At 36.2% G+C, this 22,186-nt stretch overlaps 1 long non-coding RNA gene across 2 annotated transcripts in view; it reads right to left on the reverse strand.

The window, feature by feature from the left end:
- Nucleotides 1–22,186, reverse strand: part of LOC117664983 (uncharacterized) — a 222,596-nt gene that overhangs the window by 101,657 nt on the left and 98,753 nt on the right. Inside the window, exon 3 of one of the 2 annotated variants that reach the window (XR_004591216.3) lies at nt 16,698–18,760. The exons of the other annotated variant lie outside the window; for it this stretch is intronic. This is a non-coding gene — a long non-coding RNA (uncharacterized LOC117664983). Of the gene's footprint in view, nt 1–16,697; nt 18,761–22,186 lie in introns of those variants that run through there. 2 annotated transcript variants of the gene reach the window in all.

Genomic DNA, 22,186 nt, shown 5'->3' on the forward strand with positions numbered 1-22,186 from the left:
AAAAAAAAGCCTCTGATAATCGTGCAGCTCAGCTGGGATCTCAGAGGCTTTTCAAAGCATTTTTTTCTGCAACCTCTTCCGGGGAAGAGGTGGTTTAAAAAATGCTTTAAAAGTCTCTCTGACAATCCCAGCTGAGTTCCTGATCGTCAGAGAGACTTTTAAAGCATTTTTTCTGCAACCTCTTCAGTGGAAGAGGTGGTTTAAAAATGCTTTGAAAAGGCTCTGACGATCCCAGCTGTATTCCTGATCGGCAGAGGATTTTCAAAGCATTTTTTTGCATTTGCAGAAAAAAATACTTTGAAAAGTTAAAATTAAAAAAAAAGTTGGCCACGCCCACCCAGTCACATTACCCCCCCCAACCAGGCCACGTCCACAGAACCAGTAGTAACAAATTTTACATTTCACCCCTGCTCCAAGTCCCATTAATTTTCCCAAAAACTTCATTAAGTCATCACAAATCTAACTGCAGCCATTCTGAGATGCACAAATTCATCTCAATGATTCAAGCCTTGTCAACATTGCTGCTAAGCAGTTTACTTCTCTACTTATATAATGTTCTTTCTTTTTAGAAAACGTGGAGAGCCACATAATGGACTGAGTTATTAATTAGGCCTATCCTGACAGATTTTGTATAAATATAGTATGAAGCTAATGGATAAAGAAAGAAGGGAAAAAATGTTCCTTGTGTAAGATCAGAAAAAGAAAAAACGTGGATGTTGCCTAGGGAACTCAGGAAGAAATGAGGAATAAAAAGGCAGTATTTCTTCAAATAATGTATAATTAATGTATGAATCTATATAGCACGTGAGTGCTAACTTAGAAATGTTTACAGCAGTCTCTTAATTATGAATTTCAACGGTCATGGCAGCAGAACTATATGGAAGCTGTAGACCATCAAAGCTGAAAGTACTTTAAACAGATTCTATTTTTAAGCCAGCATTCATCATATATAATTAGATCAATAAACAGTTGGATTTTATCTGGATATTATACAGAAAAATAATGATCTTGCAAAAAGTCAGAGCATTGTATATCATAGTCATTCATTCCAAATGTACATTTAGAGGTGAAACAAAGAGTACGCTTGATGGAATAAACTGCCAGATATATACAGTATAAGAGAGAAAGTACTGTTTTGAATGACATAAGTAGTCCTGGATGTATGATCAGAATTGAGCCCCAAATATCCGTTGCTAAGCAAGACAGTTGTTAAGTGAGTTTTGCCCCTTTTTATGACCTTTCTTGTTAAATGAATCACTATAGTTGTTAAGTTAGTTAAATGAATCTGGCTTCCCCATTGACATTGCTTGTCAGAAAGTCACAAAAGAAGATCACATGACCCTGCGACACTGCAACCAACATAAATATGAGCCAGTTCCCAAGCGTCTGAATTTTGATCACACAACCATAGGGATGCTTCAAGAGTCATAAAAGTGAAAAATTGTCTTGACTTCAAAAATAAACTTTATCCAGATTAAACTTTATTTAATCTGTTCCCAATGAAGTCTTTCATATTTTCTTCTTTTTTAAAAAGTTTTTATTTTTATTTCTCATAAACACATTTACATGTACAATCATTTCCATCATTTTTCATTCATCTTTTCTTTTAACTTTCATTTTTCATTTTTACTTTTTTGGGGCTGCTCTTTTACACTTTACCTTTACTCCAACCTTTCTTCTTCTCCTCCCTTCTTTTCCTTCCTGTTTCTCCCCCTACTTCCTTCGTTCTTCCTCTCCTTCTCTTTCCTACTTCCCCTTCTCATCCCCCACTCCATTCATCTTCCCACCTTCTAACCTTCTCCTCTGCTCCTCTCTTTTCTTCCTCTCCTTTTCCCTTTCTTCTTTCTCCTCTTCTCTTCTCTCCTCTCCTCTCCTCCTTTCCTCTCTCTCTACTTCTTCTTCTCTCTCCTGTTGTTTCCCTTTTCAGTTCAATCTAAAGTGGTATTCGAGCAGCCCCGATTTTCTAATTATTTAATTTTATTACATCATTTGTGTACATTTTTATGATATCTCACTTTTTTCCCTTTTAACCCCCCCCCTTTCCTCCTTTTACTTGACATCATCTGGGTATCTATTTTTCTAATTGTTTTCTCCCATCTATTCTAGCCACTGTTATTATATGAATAATCAAATATGTATCTTCTTTACTATAATTCTCCGGTAAGATTCCCAATAAGAATATCTCTGGTTTTAATTCTATATGTTGCTGCAACATTCCGTCTAACCATGTTTGTATTTTCACCCAATATTGTTTTGCTTCTTTACACAACCACCATATATGATAGTATGACCCGGCAACTGGTGACATTTCCAACACTTTGCTGATTTATCTTTAAACATCTTAGCTAATCTTTCTGGTGGCATATGCCATCTATAAAACATATTATACAGGTTTTCTTTATAGGCTGTTGCCATTGTTAATTTGTAATTTCTTTCCCAAATTTGTTGCCATTTCTCCAATTCTATGGTGTATCCAAAATTCTTTGCCCATGCTATCATTGTTTCTTTTACTTCTTCATCCTCTAGTCTAATACACAATAAATAATTATATAATTTCTTTTTTTTTATTGCGAAAGTTTTACAATTACATTTTCACCCCTTTCCCCCCCCTCTACCCAACCCGAACTTCCCATCCTCCCTAACCCTCCCTAACCCTCCCCTCCCTTCTTTTACTTCTTCATCCTCTAGTCTAATACACAATAAATAATTAACCCTAACCCTCCCCTCCCTTCTTTTACTTCTTCATCCTCTAGTCTAATACACAATAAATAATTATATAATTTCTTTTTTTTTTATTGCGAAAGTTTTACAATTACATTTTCACCCCTTTCCCCCCCCCCTACCCAACCCGAACTTCCCATCCTCCCTAACCCTCCCTAACCCTCCCCTCCCCCCGGACTTCCACACAATATACTTATATCAGATTAAAAAAAAACCCTTAATATAAAACTTGTATAAAACTTGAACCCCTCCCTCCTCCTTATAAGTTTTTCATCTTCATTACACTGAAATATTTCTATCTTAAAATATCATTTTCAATTAAAAGCTATTTGGTACTTCCTAGTTTGATATTTATTCTGAACAGAATCTATCCACTTTTTCCATTCTCACTCTTGTGAACAGTCTTTTAAAAATGCTGAGATCTTCGCCATCTCTGCAAAACTGGCCATCTTCAAAGTCCATTCCTCAATCGTGGGCAAAACAATTTCTATATTTCCTTTTTGCCATATTTATTCCTTATCTATTTTTTTAAAAAAAACCAATATTACCCTTCATCCTCATCTCTAATCTTTTTTTTATTGCAAAAGTTTTACAATTACATTTTCCCCCCATTTTCCCCTCCCAAACCCACCCCAAGCCCCCCAACCTAACCCCCCCTCCCCCCTGACTTCCACAGAATATAATCCCATCAAAATCCCCTTTTTATAAAACCTGAACCCCTCCAACCCCCATATAATTTTTCATCTTCACAAAATTCAAATATTTCTATTTTTATATAATACTTTCAGTAAAAAGCTATTTGATACTTCCTAGTTTGATATTTAGTCTGCACATAATCTATCCACTTTTTCCATTCCCATTCATAAGTCTCTTGTGAGCGATCTTTTAGATATGCTGAAATCTTCGCCATCTCTGCAAAGCTGGCCATCTTCAAAATTCATTCCTCGATAGCGAGCAAAACTTCATTTTTCCAGTATTTACCTATCAATAATCTCGCTGCTGTTATCATATACAATATCAACTTTGTTTCATCCAATGTAAAACCCTTAACTATCCCCAGTAAAAACAATTGTGGAGAAAATTGAATTTTTTTCTTCAAAACATTCTGCATGACCCACCAGATTTTTATCCAAAAAGCCTTAACTTTCTTACAAGTCCACCAAACATGATAATATGTAGCATCTAAACAATCACATCTCCAACATTTTGGCTGAACATTAGGGTACATACACGACAATTTCTTGGGATCTAAATGCCATCTATAAAACATTTTATAAAAATTTTCCCTCAAATTCTGCGACTGTGTGAATTTAACATTCTGGACCCAAATTTTTTCCCATGTTTCCAACATCACTGGTTCTGCAAAATTTTGTGCCCACTTAATCATACAATCTTTAACCAATTCAGTTTCTGAATCCCTTTCTAACAAAACATTGTAAAGCCTTTTAATATGCATTGGACCTTTCTCTTTTATATGTCTAACCAATTCTTCCTCATGCAACATAATACCAATTTTTTGGTCCTCTTTCCATCTCAACTGAAGTTGATTATACTGTAACCAAGTTAAATTAATCCCTTCGTCCAACAGTGTCTCTAATGTCTTCAGTTGCCATCTGCCCACATCTGTAAAAAGAACCTCTTTGTATAAACCCCCCCCCCCCGAGTGACATTATATTTGTATTCCACATGATATGACCAAGATCCAGCCATAGCGGTATTTTGTAATCCCATTTGAGTCGGTGCTTCTTCCAAACTCTCATCAAAGAATCTCTAAGTATATGGCTTTTAAATACTTTATCCACTTTGTTTTCATAAAATAAGTAAGCGTGCCATCCAAATTCAAGATCAAAACTTTCTATATTCAATATTCCAGTCTTTTTCCTTCCAAACCAATCACTTGCTTGAGTCAAAGCTGCTGCTTCATAATATAACTGTAGGTTTGGAAGTTTAAGACCTCCTCTTTCTGGAACATCTTGCATAATTTTCAATTTCACTCTCGGTTTTTTCTCGTTCCAGACAAACTTGTTCACTCCAGTTTGCCAGACTTTCAGTTGCTTATCACTTTTGAGCACCGGAATCATTTGAAACAAAAAAAGAAATCTTGGCAAAATGTTCATCTTAACTGCTGCTATTCTTCCAAGTAAAGACAGCTGCAGTTTTTTCCAAGTCTCCATATCTTTCTGCACCTCTCGCCACAAAACCTCATAATTATTTTGAAACAATTTCATATTTGATTCTGCAACCTGAACTCCTAGATATTTTACCTTTGGTACAATCTCAAAACCTGCCCTCCTTTCAAGCTCATGTTTATGATCTTGTGTCATATTTTTAACTATCATCTTAGTTTTTTTCTGATTCAATCTAAAACCTGAAACTTTACCATAGTCTTGTATAATGTCCTTCATCTGGATTATTGATTCCATTGGCTGTGTTAGGGTAACAACCAGATTATCTGCAAATGCTTTTATTCTGTAATCCTCTTGCCTTATCGTTATACCTTTCAAGATATTAGAGTCCCGTATTGTATTTAACAAGACTTCTAATGTTAAAATAAATAACAATGGGGATAACGGACATCCCTGTCTTGTTCCTTTTTCAATTTTAAACTCTGTTGTCAAACTTCCATTAATAATAATCTGTGCCTTTTGCTCTTGGTAAATTGCTGAGACCGCCTGTATAAATTGGTCCCCAAAGTCCATCTTTTTTAAAGTCTTTAATAGAAAATTCCAATCCACTCTGTCAAAGGCCTTTTCCGCATCCAAAAAGACCAGCACTGCAGGTACCTGTTTATTCCTCTCAAGATATTCCAATAAATCTATTACTTGCCTTACATTATCCTTCATGTATCTACCCTCGATAAATCCCGCTTGGTCATCATGAATCACCTTTTGAATTACTGGCATCAGCCTGTTGGCTAGTACTTTTGCATAAATTTTATAATCAGTATTAAGAAGAGATATTGGTCTATAATTCTCCGGTTTTTTAGGACCTGCTTGTTCTTTTGGTATCAAAGAAATATATGCTGTTGTCCATGATGGGGGTATTTTACCCCCTTGTTGAATATTACAAAACAAATCTCTAAGTTGTTCCACCATTTCTGTTTGCAAATTTTTATAATACACTGCTGTTAAGCCATCAGTTCCAGGAGCTTTAGCTGTTTTTAATTGTTTAATTGCTGCCGTTATCTCCTCCTCTGTTATAGGATAATGCATTCTTTCCTTTTGTTGATCTGTAATTTTTGTGACTCTTTTATTATCTAAATATTTTTCTATAAGTCCATTCTGCACATCATCTTTAGCATATAGTTTAGTGTAATAGTCCACAAAAGCTTCTTTAATTAATTTTTGTTGAAAAATTTCTTTCCCTCCAATATCAATATTATCAATAGTCCGTGTACTCTGCTTTTTTCTTAAAGTGTAGGCCAACCATCTGCCCGGTTTATTGGCATTACAAAAAGTATTATGCTTCGCATATTGTAAATTTGTTGCAACTTGTTCTGCCATAAGCATTTGAAATTGATCTTTCAGAAGTTTTATAACACCACATATTCTTTCATCTGTTGGGTTTTTAATAAGTAGCTGTTCTTTATTCTTTATTTCTGTTTCCAATTCAAATCTTCTCTTTTGTCAATTCATTTTGTGTTTAGAGTTCATGTAAATAAGCACCCCTCTCATATATGCTTTGCTCGCATCCCACACAATTTCAATTGGGGTACCTTTATTCAAGTTTATTTCAAAAAATTCTTTCAAGTGCTTTTTAAGTTCTATTATGTTTTTTTCATATCTGAACAAGTTTTCATTCACTCTCCAAGAGCGTCGTTCAGTCTTACCCATCTCGATTTCTATCCATACTGGGCTATGGTCGGACAAAGTTCTTGGAAAAATCTTTGTTCTTTTTGTCTTAACAAGTAAATCATCTGACAACAAAATAAAGTCAATCCTAGAGAAGGATCTATGTCTATCGGAAAAAAAAGTATAATCCAGTTCTTTTGGATTATGTATTCTCCAAATATCTTTTAATTCCAGGTCTTCTTTCATATCAAAAAAAGTCTGTGGTAATCTAATCCTGGATTTCGCCAAACTCTTTTTATCTAATTTAGAATCGATTACTCCATTCCAGTCTCCCATTATTAAAATAGATCTATAGTCCCATTGCAATATTTTGGTATGTAACATTTTATAAAAATGATCCTGTTGTTGGTTGGGAGCATAAATTCCAATCAAAAGAATTTGGCCATTCACTGTAAGCAATTTGATTGCTATAAACCTACCATCTTCATCTGCTTCTATAATTTTAGCTGTTAATCTTTTATTTACATAAATAACCACACCATTCTTTTTTTGCGAAGTTGAAGATATAAAATGTGTGCCTAGTTTGGAATTTATCAAGTATTTCTGATCTTGAGTTGTGATATGAGTTTCTTGTAAACAAATTATATCATTATTAAATTGTCTCAGATATACAAATAACTTCTTCCTTTTCTGTACCGAGTTCAACCCATTCACATTCCAAGATAAACACTTAATCGTCATCTTTATCTTTATGGAGCAACGAGCAGAATAACCGAATATCTTCCGGAATCTTCGGTCTCGCTCCCCCCATGGCTCCAATCTCTTGTGTGGTACTCTTAGCTCCCTTTTTTTTCTTGTCTTTCCTGTTGTTGTTGCTTTTCTTTAAGTTGCTTAGATTTTGCACGAGTTATGCGCTGATCCTTAACCTCAACCGTCCGAACTGGGTCCAATATTGGAGAAGATTCCAACAGGGGCTCATCCAAGAAACCTCCTTCTGCACCCTGCGTTTCCTCAAGCTCCACCTGTTTTGACTGTTCTTGCGGTTCTTGTTGAAGTTGCTTCTTGTCACTCTCCTTAATCTCCAGAACTGTAGATGTACGTGGAGATGGTGTTCTTTCTTTAAAAATAGTAGTGTAAAAATGCTCTGCCTTCTCCACAGTATTCAAACGGTGTCTTTCTCCCTTATATTTCAAAATTATGCCAGTTGGGGCGTCCCATCGAAATGGTATCTCTTGTTTTTGCAATTCTTTTACAAGAAAGCCAAAATCTTTTCTGGCTTTCAGCATTTTAGGTGGTAGTTCCTTGTAGATTCCAATTTGTGCACCCCCCACTTGCACAGAAGTAAGAAAAGATTTTTGCAGGATGTCATTTCTTATTGCTCTATCTGTGAAGTATATGACCACATCTCTAGGCAGTTGTCTTTGTCTGGCCACCCAAGAATTCACTCTGTAAATTTTGTCTATTTTGTAAAAAACCACATCAGGATTAATTTTTAAAATCCTTGCCAGAACATCAGCACAAATCTGTCTCAAATCCTGTCTATCATCCTCTCTGATTCCTCGTAACCTTATGGCAAATTCCATGAATTGCATCATAACAATTTCGTTTTCAACTCTCTGCATTTTATCATCAACATCAGAAATTTTATAATCATTGTCTTTCATCTTAACATTGACTTCTGATTTAAATTCTTCCACTTTAGAGTCAACTTTAATAATAAATTCTCCAAAGCCAGACGCCACCTCTGATATTTTTTTAGTCACCTTCCCATAATCCTGTTTCACCATATCTTTAATTTCATTAATTTCCTGCATGATTTCCTGTTGAGATTTTTGAAGTTTATCATCTATTTCCTGTTGGGATTTTTGAAATTTATCATCCAAAGCTTTAGAAATAAATTATTTTAAATGTTCAATATCAAAATCTTTTTTTTGAGTCTGTATCTGTTGAGCAGGGGGAAGCTGTGTTTCATGTTTATGTGTGGGGGATCCCCCCCCCCTGTTGCCTTTCCTTCCTGCTTCTTTGAAGCCATCCTGCCACGTAAGCTAGTTTTTCTGAAAAGGGGGATCCTTTTTCTTTTTCCACCTCCACAGAGACTTCTAAAAAAGTCCCCCAGGTTTAATCAAATAGAAACTGAAGTAAAGCAAAGTCAAATTTTTTAAAAAAGGATTTTTTCTTTAAATAGAGCAACTTTGTAGCAGCTTTGTAACTTTGTAGCAAAGCAGGATGACTTCACAAATCCACTTTCACTAGCTCGTTAACTCAAATGCTGGGCGCCATATTTTTTCAAATCACTTTCACTCACTCGCTTTTTCTCTTGAATTAAAAAGTCAACAAAGCACTAATACTTGCAATTTTCAAGTTTCTGGATTCAAGTTGGTATTTCCGCTGCTTGTTAAGGTTGGTTCCTTTCACTTTAAAAGTTTGCTGCTGCCGGCTTGTTCTGCTGAAGGCAGAATCGTCCCACGCCACCCAGAGTCTCCACAGGTTGGGAGGGAGCCGCGCCTGTTTCCTCCCCAGAAACAATTCCCTGGGGGGTTACAGGGGCTCAACCTGTGCCCTGCTGTCTCTTCTCCTTCAATCTTCAGGATTTCGGAGTTTTCGAGCCGCTCCTCATTCGCGGGGCGGCTCTACAGGCGGCGGGGCTGGCGGTCTTTAAAAAAACACCGCCGTCGCCGAAGCTCGCAAACCGAAAGTTCCAATAACTATATAATTTCTTAATCATTTTCTCATCTGTTCCTGTCAATATTTCATCCAGTTCAGATTTCCCCAAGTTGAAGCCACAATGAAGATCTGCTTCATATCTTGATTGTATTTGCAGTCTTGTACACCAATCTATCTCAATCCCTTGACTCTCTAGTTCTTGTTTTTGTTTCAGTTCTTCCCGATCTGTCAAAATGCCTTTATATCTAACGATACTCCCCATGTTCACAATATTTGGGTATGTCACTGCTTCCATTGTAGAAAGACACATTGGAATATTCAAATAATGTTTTTCTTTCACTCTCTCCCATACTGATAACAAACCATTTCTTACATAATGTCTTTGGAAGTATCCATGTATCCTTTGTTTCCCGTACCATAAAAAGGCATGCCAACCTAGTTGTAAATCATGACCTTCCAATGTCAATAGTCTTGTATTCCTTAATAAAATCCATTCTTTAATCTATGTTAACGCCGCTGCTTGATAATACAATACCCAATTCGGAAGGCCAAACCCACCTCTAGTCTTGCATTGTTTTCCTTGAGCGTTGCACATCTTAATAAATGCCCAATATTTCACTTTCTTCACAATTTGAATGTCCAGTTTCTCCATCATCTCCTTTTTTTGCTTTTCTCTCATATTTTTAACTAATATTTTTGTCTTATCTTTATTAATTTTCAGACCTGCTACTTTCCCAAATTCTTCTATTTGTTCTAATAGTTGGTGCTGTCACTATTAGATCTTCCATGATAAACGCCAAATCATCTGCAAATGCTTGTAGTTTGTATTCTTCTTTTTTAATTCTCATTTCTTTTATTTCCTTTTCCTGCCTCACTTTTCTATTTAAAATCTCTAATGTCAATATAAATAATAATGGAGATAAAGGGCATCCTTGTCTTGTTCCTTTTCTAATATCTATTTTCTCTGTCATTTCACCATTTACCATTATCTTTGCCGCTTGGTCTCTATATAGTTTGGATCATATTTATAAATGTTTCCAAAATCCATCATTTTCAACTGTTTTATCATAAATTGCCAATTCACATTGTCAAATGCCTTTTGTGCATCTAAAAATAACAACGCTATTTGTTTCCCTGAGTGTAATTCATAATATTCTAGCGTATTTAATATAGTTCACATATTGTCTCTAATTTGTCTTTTTGGTAAGAAGCCATTTTGGTCCAAATGTATCAACTCGTTTAATATTTTTTTTAATCTTTCAGCCATGATTGATGCAAAAATCTTATAATCCGCATTTAATAAAGATATTGGTCTATAATTATTTATCTGTTGCAGACTTGCCTCTTCTTTTGGTATTAAAATTATATATGCCTCCATCCATGAGTCCGGAATTTTAGCTTTAAGTAATAGTTCATTGAATACTTGCAGCATCACGTTGCTTAGTACATCTTGTAGGGTTTTATATGTCTGCTGATAATCCATCTGGGCCTGGTGTCTTCTGATTTTTCTGTCTTTTAATTCCATCCATTAATTCCATCATAGATATTCTTTCTTCTAATGATTTTTTGAACTTTTCCGGATTCTAGGCAGTTCCATTTTCTTCAAATATTGTTCTATCTCATCTTCTATTATTTCTTGTTGATATAATCCATTGTAGTATTTCTCAATTATTCTCTTCTTTTCCTCACTTCTATAACATAGCTTTCCATCTTGGTCTATTAATTGACTTATTAATTTCTTTTCTTTCTCTTTTTTCATTTTATATGCTAACCATTGTCCTGGTTTCTTTGCATTTTCAAAAAAGTTTTGCTTTGTAGCTTTTATTCTATTTGCCAATTCTTCATTTTCCATTAAATTCATCTTATGTTTTTTCAAATCCAACAAATTTTTAATCTTTTTGTCAGGTGGGTTTTTTGTAGTTCCATCTCTAATTTCTTATATTCTTCCTCTAAGTTCTTATGTATTTATCTATTTTGTTTATTTCGTTTTCCTACGTATGTCATTGCCAATCCTCTAATGTATGCTTTACTGGTGTCCCACATCTTTTGTAAAGATGTATCTTCTTTCTTATTCTCTTTAAAAAAGAAAGTCAATTCTTTTTCCATATATTGTTGGAAATTTTTTTCATTTAGTAATTTTTAATTTAATGTCCATCTTATTTTTCTTTTTTTCCCTTTCCATGTCATTATTATTGGATTGTGGTCTGCCCATACATTTATTTCAATGTCAATTTCTTGTATTTTAGCTATTAATTCTGTTGACATCCACATCATGTCTATTCTTGACCATGACAGATGTCTATTTGAGTAAAATGTGTACTTTTGGATGGCTTCACCTCCAAGCATCTTGTAGACTTAATTCATCTATCATTGTGGAAAAAGTTTTTGGCAATGTTTTTCTAATCTTCTTATTTAATTTTGCAGGTTTATAGTCCAACTCATTGTCTATTATTGCGTTGAAATCCCCTAATATACATATCTCTTCGTATTCATATTCTATTATTTTTTTATGTAATTTCCCATAATATTCTTCTTGATTATTATTTGGAGCATATATTGCCACTAACAATGTGTTTTTTTGGTTCATAGTTATTTCAACCATTAATAACCTTCGTTCCTCATTTTCAAAAATCTGGATTGCTTTTTTAATATATAATGCTACCCCTCTTTTACTTTGAATGGCAAGTATTGTATATAGTATTCCCAATTTCTTTGCTCCAATAGATATTTATGCTGTTTCTTAATATGAACTTTGTCAGGATGGGGTTGAGGCTTGTCCCCAAACCGTGAACCAGCTCACGAACAAACACACTAGGACTGAAATAAAACTAGCAGAGGAGTCTTGTATAAAAATATACTTTACTTCAAAATGTTTAAAAAACACTATATCTTTAAAAAGGCACATTAATAACAAAGTCTTATCTTGGTTAAATGAAGCCAGGCCATCTCCCTAAATTCCTCTCCACAATACCGAAACAGTCCATAAGAAAAAACTAACATGACATTAAACAGCTTCGGTGTCGATACATCATCGAGGTGGTAGAAGGGCAGCAGCGTAGGCTTCACAGCTAAAAGTCACCTGTGTAAAACAATTCAATCAGCAAACGTGGCTTGAAGCTCCTGGGAGGGAAACTGTCCAGCAGCAACAGTTCAGATGTTGGCTTGCGTGCTTCAACTCAGCAAAAGGCAAGCTGAAATTGGAGACTTCAAAAGGCTCCCAGCTACCTCAACTCACAGTTGCAGCTAGCTCCGTGGGAGTATCTTTCACAGCTCATCGGCTCCTTTTCTGCTGCTATCTCTGCTGCAGCTGTCAGGACTCCTTATCTGAGTTCTCCTCCCTTCTGCAGCTCTGCTCTGGGCTCTGCATCCAGGTGCTTCAGCACTGGCTCTGGCTAAACAGTGTCTAGGCCCGAGTAGCAAGCAGAAAGGTCTGTGCTTATATGGGGAGTTAACCTGCAATTAACTAGGGCAGGGAAGGTTTGCAGTTAATTGCAAACAGGAGATGGCTTGATTGGATCCATACTGTTTGTAACTGATCAAGTAGCTACAGCAATCCTGAAAACACTCGTGACAAACTTCTTGTAGACATATAATCTCTAATTTTAGTTCTTCTAATTTGTTAAATATTCTTCTTTTTATTACTGAATTTAGTCCATTTATATTCACTGATATTACTTTTACTTCTTCTTCCATTTTTACTTGTTTATTTGTTTAGTATATCTAGTCACTCTTGTTTCTCTTGTTCTTTTATCTCTTTCACTCTTACCCCCTCTCTCAATGCTCTTTCCTCTTGTTCCTTGGTTGTCTCCGTTAGTTGTTCTCTTTTCTCTTCCTAGTAGCTTACCCCTTCTTCTTCTCTCACTTTCGCTTCTTTTTGTTGTTCTATATATTGCCAATAAAATAGCTCTGCCTTTTCTACTGTATCGAATCTGTGCCTTTGTTTTTGTAAGTTCACCAAGATTTCTTCTGGTATCAACCATCTAAAACTCACTCCTTTTTTAATCAAATGTTTTGACAAAAATTGATATTCTTTTCTTAGATCTCTCACTCTTCTTGGAACTTGTTTCAATGCCACTATATCTCTGCCTTTATATTGTATCATTGTGTTCCTCATAAGTTGCAAGATCTCTGTTCTCAGCTTTCTTTCTTTCTTTCTTTCTTTTTTCGTTTTGGTAAATCTAACATGTATTTCTCTAGGTAGATTATTCCTCATCACATATCTTGTATATACTCTGTAAATTTCATCTATGTCATTAATTATCTTTTCTGAACTTTCTTTCATAACTTCCGCTAATATTTCAGCAATTTTTTCTGGTAAATTTTGTCCTTTTTCTTCCTCTATGTTTTGGAATCTTAAGTAGAAGACTGCCTTGTCCATTTCCAACTGTATAATTGTCTTTTCTGGCTTTTATCTGTAGTTGTGAGTCTATAGTCCATCTCCTCCACCTTTTTCTCTGTTGCTTCTGCTTTCTCTTCCACTGCTATCAATCTCTGTTCATTTCTTCCTATTACTTCTTCATTTCCTTGAGATCATCATGCATTGCTTGTATCATGCTTTTTAATTCCATGTTAGTTTTGTCTTATTGTATTGTTGTTTCTGCTGCTTTTTGTGCTGCGGAACTTGGTGCTGCTGTTATTGATGATGATGATAAATGCTGTGGTTGCTTCTTCATTTTAATCTTTACTTTCAAATCACCCAATTTTATAATCCAAATTTCATAAATCAATATTTATAATCCACGTTTATCATTCTGATCACCACAGATCTTCAGGTTCTTGATACCCTAATCCATACATTTAAAAAATAATATTAACAAAACCACACACTAATGTTCCCCCTAAAGGGAAACTGAAATAAGAAAAAAGAAAGAAAAAGGAAAGAAAAAGAATATCCAGGTAGTGGAAGAAAAACAAAAAACAAAAACACACCACCAACTGCCAAAAATTTTTTAATAATCCAGAAACAAAAGCAAGAAGTCCAAAAGTCAGCTAAAAATATAAAAAACCCAACTATAAAAAAAGAGAGTAAAAAATGTAAGCGAATAAAAGATAAAAATCTGATTATCGAAATGCACTAAAAACAATAAGTAGAAAAAAAAGAGTAATTATCCCAAATACAAAATATTAAATGTCAAGAAATGCAAAATCCAAAAAAGGAAAGAAAAATGCAATATCCAAATTTTAGCTTTTCCACATTTCAGGTTTTAAACAGAAAAAAAGTATAGAGGAAAGGAAGAGAAAAGATCCCAAAATTTGTACTCCAGATATTCAGCAAAAATAATATATCAGCAGAAAAACAATTCCAACAAAGTAGTCTTTGAACTATTATTCAGTTGTTAATCTTTTTTTTTCTTCTTCCCCTTCTCCTCTTTTACTCCCACTGAGTCATAAGACAGTTTATCTCAAATGTTGTTCAAGGTCATTCTTTGTTCATTCCACACTTCCAATAAAAAAAAAAAAGATTTTTTTTCACCACTAGAGGGCACTGTATACCTTCACAACTTATTTTCACTGATCTAAAGTCTATTCATTCTGACTTAGATCTTTCCGGTTTCTAGTTTAAAGTCCCAAAATCATTCATATTTCAATCTTAATTCACTCTGCCCAATCTGCTTTCTATTTATTAATCAAAATCAGTTCATGTTCTTTGAAAAAATTAATTTTTATATATGGCCAGCTCTTATATTGCTGCTGATTTGAAAAAAGGGAGTAGCCAAGTATCCACTTCCTCCCCTTTCACTCTTGCCATTCCTTTTTGTTCTAATTATTTTTTTTTTTTACAGTTCAGGTTATCTCTTAAAAAGTAGAAGTTTTATTTCCAAGACAACAATTCCTTTCTCACCCAGATGTTATGTCTTGTTCCTCTTTCTTCCCTTCACTCGTGACTGCTCTGGCTTTGTGACAGCTCTCAATGGCTGTCTTCCCAGCTGTAGAGTCGAAGGCTCTTCGCTGGTGCTACAGGGAACTTGCGGATTCCCTGTCCACACCAGTCTGTGCCCTCTTTCTTCACCAACCCTATGGGTTGGCTATGGTTCCCTATGAACTCCCAAAACAGCTGAGATATTGACACTCACTCCAGAGCACCAGAGTTTGCATCATTCTGCCAGTTGCAAGCCCTTCCCCTCCCCTAGTCTTTCATATTTTCTAATGGTGCACATATCACCATTATCATTGTGTTCATACACTTTGCTGCTGTCTATCATCTTCACTTTTCTTCCAATTTTCCAGTCTGATATGACTTCTTAAGGAGCTGATTCTTAATATAATGTATCCAAAGTATATTAATTTGAACTAGGTTTTTTTTGTTTCTAGGGAGAACTCTAGACTGATTTTTTTTAATAATGCAGTTGTTTGCTTTCTTACTACTATTTGCATGATATTGTTTGTATTCTTTCTAGCCTGCTTCTTCAAATGAATCAATATTCTTTCTATTCTGCTTTTGCAAAATTTAGCTTTCACTTCCATAAGATATAATGTTGCCTGCATAATTCTGATTTTTGATGATTGGCACATACCATGTCTGAACATTTGTTTAAAGATTTCTTCACTACATTACCAATTACTAATTTATGTCATACTGCTTGATTGCTGGTCCTTTTCTGTTGATGGTCAAAACTAAAAGGCAGAAGTTACGCACCACTTCAATCTCTTCATTGTCAGTGCTAAAACTAGTTTTTGTTCCTGTGCTCATTAGTTTGATCTTCTTTATATTTAATCTTAGCTTATTTTTTACTATGTTCCTTGACTTACTTTACTAAAACTTCCTGATCATATGTATATTCAGTTATCAGAGTACCGTATTTTCCGGCGTATAAGATGACTGGGCATATAAGACGACCCCCAACTTTTCCTGTTAAAATATAGGGTTTGGGCTATACTTGCCATATAAGACTGCCCCTCTTCCAATGCACACCAAATAAAAATTAAAAAAACATCAACTGGCTCACCTACAATGTAAAAGCAGCTGTGCTAGACCCAAAATGGCCCCTGTAACAAGCAGGAACCTCACACAGCCACAAAAAGCCCCCTCAAAAAACTTTCACAATCTAAACACACACAACACAACACAACTGGCTCACCCACAATGTAAAAGCAGCTGTGCTAGACCCAAAATGTCCCCTGCAACAAGCAGGAACCTCACACAGCCACAAAAAGTCCAAAAAACCAACTTTCACACTTTACACACACAAAATTCCACATACAGCTTTGTGAGATTTTGTGTGTTTGTGTAGTTGGAGTGAAACACTACAGAAACACACTAAATCTCAGAAAGCTGCACAAATATTATTTTATTTTATTTTTATTTTTATATGAAAGCTAAATTTAAAACTTCCTAAACGGCTTCCTAAATGGCTAGGTCTAAAAAAGAACAACTAAAAAAACCCCAATTGACTATTTTTTTTAAAGATCCCAAAGGGGAAAAATCTTACCCAATAGAACAGGGGTCTCCAACCTTGGCAACTTTAAGACTTGTAGACTTCAACTCCCAGAATTCCTCAGCCAGCTTTGCTTTGCTGGCTGAGGAATTCTGGGAGTTGAAGTCCACAACTAACTCCTTGCTTGATTGCAGGCAGGGAGTTGCTTGCTTGCCTGAATAGATTCAAGCAAGCAAAGCAAGGCAAGCATTGCGATTAGCAGCTGAGGTAAGCAAGCTGGAGGGGGAAAACTTTTTCCCTTTTACATGGCTCTGGCCATCCCAGCTGAGTTGCAGGGAACTCAACTGGGATCGTCAGAGCTGGGATCCTCAGAGTAAAAGGGAAAAAACTTTTTCCCTTTTACGTGGTTTCTGGCGATCCCAACTGAGTTGCAGGGAACTCAGCTGGGATCGTCAGAGCTGGGATCCTCAGAGTAAAAGGGAAAAAACTTTTTCCCTTTTACGTGGTTTCTGGCGATCCCAACTGAGTTGCAGGGAACTCAGCTGGGATCGTCAGAGCTGGGATCCTCAGAGTAAAAGGGAAAAAACTTTTTCCCTTTTACGTGGTTTCTGGCGATCCCAGCTGAGTTGCAGGGAACTCAGCTGGGATCGTCAGAGCTGGGATCGTCAGAGTAAAAGGTAAAAAACTTTTTCCCTTTTACGTGGTTTCTGGCGATCCCAGCTGAGTTGCAGGGAACTCAGCTGGGATTGTCAGAGCTGGGATCGCCAGAGCTGGGATCGCCAGAGCCATTTAAGGCTCGTCAGAGCCTTTCGGGCTGGTCTGCCTGGTTACAGGAGAGCTACACCCGGCGTATAAGACGACCCCCGACTTTTGAGAAGATTTTCATGTGTTAAAAAGTCGTCTTATACGCCAGAAAATACGGTAGTCTAATTGATGTTTCTTCTGCCAATTTAAAACAACTTCTTTTGGTATAGTTTCACACAATATATATTCATAATATACTGTATATTGAATAAATATACAAACTTATTTCATTTGTGTGTCATCCTGGAGCCTATTTTACTATGTTCTACCCAGATTATGGGGTTTGGTTTTGTGTATAGATTTTGGAGATTGGTAAACATCTAGCAAAACTAAGCAGAGTATCTCTTGAATACTATTGACATTGACAAAATCCCCATCAGTCATTTGATTGTTTGTATTGGATAATTGGATAATTTACATAAATATAAGTAACATCTGTGTTGTTTGATGACTCTGTTAGCAATAAAAATATATGCATAGATATATGCATATAATCTGGCCTGAAAAGGCTGCTAAATTTCATAATACATACTTTGAAGTTCCATTTAATAAAGTACAGTGATGAATGTAATAAGTCAATCCATTATACTCAATTGCAGTCGTACTTTGTGATTGAAACAAAGATACGACATGATGCTTCTCCTTGGTATTGGAAATACAAATTTGATTGTTTTTTTAAAAAGTAAGAAAGTATTGTTTCTTTTTGCATCTTGAAAATGGTGGAAAATGTACCTGTGTGCATTGTTGGTTCAAATAGGAAATGTTCTTTTATCTATTGAAACAAGAATGTATTTTTCTATAGCCAAATTATTTGCTAGTGAATTCAAGTAAGTCTGTTACTTTCAGTCTCTTCATATTGTCTTTTTTTGCCGTCATATAAAGCATCATATAAAGTTGCAAAGCCATAGTATTGCAGTGGCATGATGCATAATTTTCATGTGTTTATGTCAAACCTGCCCCAATCCAATCCCTTAGGAAAGAAAAGCCTTCAAGTCCATTTGGTTAAAGCAAAGGGTTCTTTTGTTAAGGATGTTAAAGTCAAACCAGCTCTGAAGTTACTGCACTCACTGGATACGAAAATAAGGTGTAGGTTTGCCCCAGCCCATGACCAGTCTGTTTCCAGCAATCCGGAGCTCATCAAAATGTTTTGAGAAATCTGAGATGTTTGAGAGGTAATCCACATATTTCTCAGAGTACCTGGCCGTGGGATGGTGGTACAACAGGATCCAGCTGCTCTGGTCCTTATCACCCATCATTCCCTCTTTCCAATTTCTTATCATGTGCACACAGGCTTTATTGCCCTTTCATCCTTTGCCCCTTCTTTTTGTGGCAGGATGCCTGTGAGGCCCCAAACCAAACCAGGCAGAGCTGACATTCTTTCCCCCCTTGACAGAGACATTAGTCCTGCAAAAGAAAAAAGAGAGGGAAGGGAGAGATACACAACATTTCTCAATTAGTAAACTGTTCAATGTGGCTTATCTGGGTATCGGTCATGGAATTTTTAAAGCAGCTTGGGGGCTTTAATATGTTGGGAGTTGACCCATTCAGTTTCTGAAGGGGGAAAGTCTTTCCAGACTATCTAATACTGGGTTTTTCTCCAATGTATGCAAAACTCCAAAATGTCTTTGACTTCAAAGTGCTGCTCTCCCTCGATCATAAATGGGGTCAGGGGGTGATTGCAATTCAGGATGCCAGGAAGATGTGATTTCTGGTTTCAGTAGACTACAATTTTTTTTTTTAAATTTGATTTATATGCCGCCCTTCTCCGGAGACTCAGGGCGGCTTACAATGCGCTAAGCAATAGCTTTCATCCTTTTGTATATTTTATACAATGATATACCAGGTATACATGTCTGAGTGTTTTTGGCAGCTCAAGTTCTACAGCTACTAAATTAATAATCCTCTTGATAGGGAAAGGTTTTGGGTCCATTTTTTTTTAATTTTTCTTTTTACAGTTGTCTAGCTTGTAGGAATTTGGGAGAGAGACAGACCTTCTCTTTCTCCTTAAAGTCCTTTGGCTTGATGCACTTTTCATCAGTTTGTTTTTTGTATGCTTTCATCCAAAGTTTTTGTCATCACTGGCCAGGTGTTCTATAACTGTGCAACCCAATCTTTCAGTGATGCAGTCAATACGGTGGCTTGAGGTAATTCAGGGATAGCTACAAATCTGTGGCCACTTTAAATGGAGTGAAGCCAGTGCTACTGTGTACTGAGTTATTGCAGGCGACCTCCATGAAAGGGAAGAGGTCCATCCAATAGTCCTGTTAGTAATTAATAAAACACCTGAGGTACTGCACCATTGGCCCATTCACCACACCCCAACTCCTATTAGTAGCATGATAATGCAAGAAGCTGAGTCCCTAAGTGGTTCCCAAATGTTTTAGGAACTCCTGCCAAAGCCGCAAAATGAATTGGACTCTGCAATCTGAGATTATTATTTCAGGAGCACCATGCAGCTGATAGACATGCTGCGTGAATAGTTTAGCCAAAGTGCTCACTGAGGGGATTTTTTGACAGGGTATAAAGTGCACTTGCTTGGAGACCAGATCGGTTATCACCCAGATCACTGTATTTCCCAAGCTTTTAGGCAATTCTATAAATCCACTGATATCTCTTCCATGGGGCTTTGGGCTTTGCTACTGGCTGGAAAAGCCCGGGTATTTTCCCTTGTTGCCTTTTGTCAAAGGCACAAATGGGGCAGCTAGCCATATAGTTCTCTTTATCCTTTTTCGGTGACAGCCACCAAAATTGCTGCATGATTAGGTGCAGGGTTTTTACGAAGTCAAAATGCCCCACCACTTTTGAATCATGGCTTTTTTGTAGAACGAATAATCATTGGCTTTGTGGAACATATAGTTTGGCTCCCACCCAAGCTAGACCATTTTGCATTGTACATTCTCCCTTGTGTATTTGGAACCACTTGTCCTCTTCCAAAGCTGCTTTTAGGGTACCCTTAAATCATCAGCTAGTTGGCTTTTCATTTTGGCTTGTGCCGGGTGGTGACTGGAGCTGCTTGGAGGGAATGACTGGTTTAATCACCTCCGGCTTTGAACTACTGCATTGCGGCAACCTGGATAAAGCATCTGCTAGAAGGTTTCTCTCCCCTGGGAGGTATCTTGATGTGAAGTTGAATCAGTTAAGTACTGGAGCCTGCAAGCCTGTTTGGGTGATAGTCTCCAGGGGGTTTTCAAGCTTCTAAATTTTTATGGTCAGTCCATACTTCAAATAGGGTTTTCCCGCCTTCTAGAAAATGCCTCCAAATTAGGAGCACCCAGCTTCCCACCCATTTTTTTAAATTTTCCACTTACTCTTTTTCAATCTATCCTAGTTGTAGCAGTCTTTTCCTCTAGCTACTTGCTTCTTATTTTTCTCATATCTTTTTCTCATGCTACATTTTCATCACAGGCAGATGGATAACTTTCCTAGATTTCAAACTGGGAATTATGTTTTTTAAAAAACTGAATACTCTGAACTATGCCAACTCAGCCAGTTACTGTTAGTAGTTTCAGCATCAAACTATTATATGAGTTAGGTAGTGTTGCAAGTTAGGGCTGCCGAATATCGCTTGGCAATTGTTGGGTGATGCTTAATGAAAGAGATTAATATTGCTTTATTGATCAAGATTTATCTCTACAGTTTTAGAAAGTTTTGGTTTTCAGCTAATGAGAAGGTCCTTGAAGTATTACTGGCACTTAAATTGGGACTAGAACCTGATAATGGGTTATTTTATGCTTTTATTTTTTAAACTGAATTCAAGAGGAGGATTAGCAAGTGGTGTTGTCTGCTTTGGGTCCCAGTTTGCTTCCCAGATGCTATCCTTATAAATAAAGAGATGCTACCAAAACCAATGCAGATTTCCAGAATCTAGTATGCTGGATTTAAGGCAACAGAGCCAACAAAGAGACCTATACTGGATTTTGCTATCCCCGCAGATAAAAGGGGATGATAATAAGCACAAACTAGTTTTGAACATTCAGTTAAATGATATATGAAAATTAAATGGAGCTCTTTTGTTGCAAATTTCTGTAAAATCAAACTTTCAAATAGATGAGCTCAGATTAATTCTTAGCAGCTTAATTCAGACACTTGATGTACGATACTCACATAGTATATGGAAATATTCTATATATAGAATGAGTGAAATCTCATTTATTTCTGCCATCACATAAAATACGGCAACATTCTTTCTCTTTTTTTAAATCCCTTGGCATAGAAAGAGTTTTTAATTCAAAAACTGTGTGTGCCATTGTGTGGTCTGTACAGCCATTAAATATTGATCCTTCCATTTCTGTAAAAAATGCATGAGTCATAGAACAGCCTTTGCAGGATGATAAACACAAAAACTCATTTAGCCACCTTTTATTTTATTCAAATTGGCAATAGACATACTTATCTAGGGCAGAGCAAGCTAGCAAGAGGGCATTTTTCTTGGGATCATAGCCATGCATATATTATATTCAATCTGCTATAGAAAGCAGTGTTTAGAAATAGTTTTATATCTTGCTTTTTTTTTTTTTTTTTGAGTGATATCTGTCATCTTTCTCCAGGTACATATATGAATATTAAGCTAGTTCAATAGGCCTCTGTTTCAATTTCCTAAACCCATCCAAAGGGTTTTGAAAATGCTGTGCCTTTAGTTTATTCTTTTGCTTGGAACAATGATGGCAAGCTGGGAACTTCAAATGAACTCAGTGATTAACAGAGAATTCAATCAATCAATTACTTAGTTGCTGCTAGCGCCGCAGAGCAACAGCTCTTTCTGAATTAACCAAACATCCTTCCACACTCCTGCTATACTTATGGGGTGGGGTGGCCCTTTTCCTCTTTTTG

This window comes from Pantherophis guttatus, chromosome 4 (assembly GCF_059756535.1).
Source record: "Pantherophis guttatus breed Tessera chromosome 4, ASM5975653v1, whole genome shotgun sequence".
NCBI lineage: Eukaryota > Metazoa > Chordata > Lepidosauria > Squamata > Colubridae > Pantherophis > Pantherophis guttatus.